This window comes from Antechinus flavipes, chromosome 4 (genome assembly GCF_016432865.1).
Source record: "Antechinus flavipes isolate AdamAnt ecotype Samford, QLD, Australia chromosome 4, AdamAnt_v2, whole genome shotgun sequence".
Classification (NCBI taxonomy): Eukaryota; Metazoa; Chordata; class Mammalia; order Dasyuromorphia; family Dasyuridae; genus Antechinus; species Antechinus flavipes.
Window position 1 is genome coordinate 105,151,403 of NC_067401.1, and position 5,133 is coordinate 105,156,535.

A 5,133-nucleotide genomic window follows, 5' to 3' on the forward strand; every position below is an offset into this window, starting at 1 on the left:
TACAAAAGAATAAGGAGAGAAAATAGAAGTGGAGGCAACAGTATAGACAGCTTTTTCTAGAAGTGACTAGGTGGTACCATGGATAACGCACCAGGCCTCAGTTGAAATTTGGCCTCAGACACTTATTAATTGTGTATTTCTGGGCAGGTCACTTAACCCCTGTTTGCCTCAGATTCTTATCTGTAAAATTACATTAATAATAGAATCTACCTCACAAGGTTGTTGTATGGATCAAATGAAAAAAATATAAGTACCAGGCACATAGTAAGTGCTATATAAATGCTATTATTAGTAGTAGCTGTTGGACAGTCACTTAACCTCTGTCTCAATTTTCTCAATGGGGATAACAATACCTACCTTTCAAGATTGTTGTGAGAATCAAAATAGATATTAGTAAAAATTTCTGGCACATATTGGTACGATGTAAGTGCTTATTTCTCTCTTCTTCCTTTCTGCTAGAAGCTTGAGTGAGAAAGGTAAGAGAGAGATGTAGAATGATTGTTGCAGGGAATTATGTGGTCCCGTGATTATAAAAGGAACTTAGTTGGAGGAGATGGGAAGGGATATGTTAGAGGTTGGAAGTAGAGGAATTGACCTTGGTGAGAAGTGCCACGTGATCATCGAAGACTGGAGTAAAGGAGGAGAGAATGGAGGATGATGTCAAGGGGTTCTGGGATATGGGACAGGGGAATGGAGGAAGGATGGATGGAAGCTTGTTAGAATCCTAGTGTTAACTCAACTTTCAAGTTGAGTTAACACTAGAATTCTAACAGAAGCTAATAGAGAACTATTTTCTCAGGAAGACAAGAGTCTAGTCTGCCAAGAGGGAGAATGAAGATAGGAAAGCCTGAAGAGAGGAATCTTCATCTTCATGAATTCAAATCCAGTTCAAATCCTTCTTAACTGGCAAGTCACTTAACCTCATTTGCCTCAGTTTCCTCCTCTAGCAAATGAACTGTAAGAAAACATGACAAACCCTTCTAGTACATCTGCTAAGAAAACCCCAAATGGGATCATGAAGAGTTAGACACAGCTGACACGACTGAGCAATAAGGAGAGAAAATAGAAAGTTCAGAATAGGAGAATGCACTAAGAAATGCAATAAGAAGGGAAGAGTGAAAGAATTTCCTTGTGAAAAGATCCAGTTGAAATTTTGTTTTGGGTATCTGATTTCATTAATAGGGTCTCTGTATGAAGAAATTCTCACTACCAGTTTATATCAGCACCTGCTCTATAACTTGTAGTTTGGGGCAGTTTCCTGGGAGAGCTAAGAGATGACTTGCCCAGGGTCACATACTAGTATGAATTGGACACAGGAACTGAACCCAAGTCTCCTTAGTTCCAACAGGGGCTCTCTACTCATTACCCAACGCTAACTTTTCCAGTTCCCATTTTATAATATAAATTTCTAGTCACACAGTTGTGTGATATCTTCCAGAACTATTCAGCTAAATGCAAGAAGATGCAGAAAAAAAGATAATAGGTATTCTCCCTGTCACCCAGTGTTCAGGTCTAGCAAGGCAACAGCATTAAAAGTAGAAAACAGAATAAAGTTGAATTGTTGACATTATGGTTGATTGAGAAGGGACAACTGTATCTTTTTCCCCCTACTCTGTCTTCTTAAAAAAATATCATCCTCTATTCTCTTCTCCTTTACTCCAGTTTCTGATGAAGAGGTAGCACTTTTCAACAAAGCCAATTTCTCTACTCGTATCCTTCCTTCCATCTCCTCTGGCATATAGCTCCTACATTACTGGACCATTCATTGAAAGTATTATTCCCTATCTCCCTCCTTTTCTTAATCAAGTTCCTATAAATGGGGGAGAGGAAAGGAAAAAAAAATTTATATGGTGCCTACTATGTGCTAGATGCAGCAGAGATGATAATCTGGGAAAACATTGAGTGATAGCAGAGTTAGAAGCTGTGTGAAAATGAAAAGAGGTTTTCATCCATCTTGGAGCCTGGGAGGCCTGTTAGAAATAAAACTTCCAGAAGAGCAAAATGTCTGGAAGGCTGTGATCCAAGGCCATTTTTTCTAGCTACAAGTAAGGTAGATGAAACCAGAGGGAACATAATAGCTCTTCTGAAAACTGAAGGAGTCTATGCTCAGGATGAAACTGAATTCTATTTAGGCAAGAGATATGCTTATGTATACAAAACAAAAGACAACAGTGACTCCTGGTGGGAAATTCAACAGAACAAGAGTAATCTGTGGAAAAATTACTCAGTTTCATGGAAATAGTGGAACGGTTTGAGCCAAGTTCAGAAGCAATCTTCTTGCCAAGGCCATTGGACACAAGATCCAAGTGATATTCTATCTTTCAAGGATCCAGAATATGAAAACTGATTAAATAAAATTACACTTTTTTTCAAATATGAAAAAGTTAGAAAAGAGATTTGGCAGAAATGAGGCACATGAACAATTTAAAAACAGGTGGTTATGACCAGATTAAGAATCACTTCTTTGATCATGGAAGTAAAATATTTTGTGGCTGATGATGAGATCAAAAATGTGACTATATTGTGTATATGCTTCAAGAGAAGTGTAGGCATGGGTACTATTTTTATTCCTAGTTTATAGTTAAGGGAATGTCAGAAAAGTCATTTAATCAAGATTACCTGGCTCCTAAGTGGCAAAGTTAGAATGTGAATCTATGTTCTCTGACTTCAAATCTGCTTTACCATGCAGAAAACTTTGGGATAATTTGGGCAAAAACCTAGAGTGAGTAAAATGTTTGAGGAGGAGAAGAGATAGGGCTAAAACAAAGAATAAGAGTGGTCAAGTTGAGAGTAACATTGACAATCTTAATAAAATTCAGGTATAATGGGGCCCTGGGAGGTAAGATATTGTTGAAGTAGCAGCACTCCTTCAGATTGCTCTGAAATGGGGAGAATCATAAGGGATGTGTGGGAAGAGGCTGGAGGTACAAATGAAGATAGAACTATAAAATGAGTTGTCAGTCTGAGACTGATAGAGCACAGAAGGACTCCAAGGGTTTATGGACCTCACTCCTTTTCCTCTGTTCTCAACAAAGTCAGTGAGAACACTTTCTCTACAGGTATGCTTTACTTCACACAACAAATATATTTTTGTAAAGAAAAAAATAAGACTTTTGTAAATAATATCAAACTCCAGAAATTTGAACAGGAATGGACTTATAAAATTATCTAGTTCAGTCAAGTTTTCTATATGGGAAGCCTACATCATAAAGATGAAGTGATTTACCAAAGATCAAATGAGTGATAGAAAGTCAGGCAGTATGTCTTTTTATGATGATCAGGATGGTTCAATCACTCTTTCTGCTCCTTATTTTGGACATAAATCCTTCTTTTTCCATATTATATGAAAGGATCTACAAGTCTGTTTTACCTGTTTTGTTAGTTTTGAGCCCCCAACAGAGAGTGTGTTTCTGGCAAATCAAATCATCTTACTGTTAAATCTAACTCTTATCTCTTCCTTGAGGTTCTTTCCCAGTTGCTTCTTCCCAATTCTAATCACAATAAGTACTAGCAATTTCTAATGACAGTTTCTGGTGGTTGCCACTGTTTATAAAGGCAAAATAGACATTTTAAATAAAAAATCCCTCCAAAGACCATGCCTGGAAGAAAAGAATTCAGGCTTCCTAGATGTAACTGAAGGAGAAACAAAAGGTTCAGTATTATAGTCTTGGGAGTTTATAGTAGGGATTTCAATAATAATAAAGTTTTTTCCCAACATACTTTAACCCCACGGCTCAAGCAACTTTTCTTTAGGTACTTTTCCTCATGGTGCTCTTTACTGCACTTTTGCTATCTCATGTTGCTTCTTAGTACACCCATTTCTTCAGTTTAATGCTTCTTCTGCTCCTCCAGTCAGCTTTTGAGCTCCTCTTTAAGTTTTCCAACAGTCCATTCAGTGAACTGATTTTCAAAGATAATCTGGAGGCCTTTTATTCTTGTTCCCATTCTGTTGTTTTCTTGGTGATTCATTCAAGAGAATAATTTGCACCTCATAAAAAAACCACCATAACCTTTTACAGTTAGCTTAACAGCTCTTTGTGGGTTCCTTTTTGGTGATTAGATCTTGGGCTTTCAAAGACCACTCCTTTAATATGAGAAGACCAATACCTAGAAAGGGAGAGTAGTAAACTGCAGAGCCTGGACTGGAGCCCAGACCTCCTGAGTTTCACATAAACCTTCTTTCCACTAGGCCAGAGATGTCCAATATGCAGCTTCTACTCCCTGAATGTGGCTTCAAACAGAATAAACTGTAATTGGGAAATATTTAACAGCACAACTAAAGATATAATAAAACTTAAATAATGACTCTGTTTCTATTTGAGTTGGATACCACTTTACTGTACCACACTATATTTTTTAAATTGCACAACATTTAAAGAAACTTCACGGCAAATATTTCTGAAAACTGAAGAACCATCCTGTAATTTATTTGATTTGAAAGTTCAGATCCTTACCATTTATTTTACCTAAAACAGTGCACATGTGTATAGTGGTCTATCATAGAGTTTTTAGAGAGGGAAGTAATGTTAGTAATTATCTAATCTAGCTCCTTCACCATACAGATAGGGAAAGTAAGTCCCAGCAAGGTGATGTGGACTCTGCAAAGTTATATAATTATTAAATAGAAGAGCCAGGACAAACATTAAGGTCTGTTGGCTATTGTTCTTTCCACTATCTCATTCGACCTTAATTCAATTCAGTTTTCAATTCAACAACAGTTTATCAAGCCTGTTCCTAAATGCAGAATACTCTAATAAAGTTCTGAGATTACCCCTCCCATTTTTTTTTAAGGATTCAACTATTTTAAAATGCGTTAATTTGTTGTTGCTCAGTTGTATCCAACTCGTGATTCCACTTGGAGTTTTCTTGGCAAAGATCCTGGAATAGTTTGCCATTTCCTGCTCCAACTTATTTTATAGATGAGACAAACTGAGGCAAACAGGATTAGATGACTTCCCCAAGGTCATATAACTAGAAAGTGTCTGAGATAAAATTTGAACTCAGATCTTCCTGATTCCAGGCCAATCCTCTATCCACGGAGTCACCCAGCTGTTGTTAACTTAATACCTACTTATTTAAACCTCAGTGCAATAAAATGGCCCCTAAGGTACATATTATCCCCTCCTCTGCTGT

At 37.2% G+C, this 5,133-nt stretch overlaps 1 pseudogene; it reads left to right on the top strand.

Moving 5' to 3' along the window:
• The first annotated feature begins 2,001 nt into the window (after nt 1–2,001).
• On the top strand, nt 2,002–2,351 carry LOC127561292 (60S ribosomal protein L35a-like; annotated as a pseudogene).
• The last annotated feature ends 2,782 nt before the right edge of the window (nt 2,352–5,133 follow it).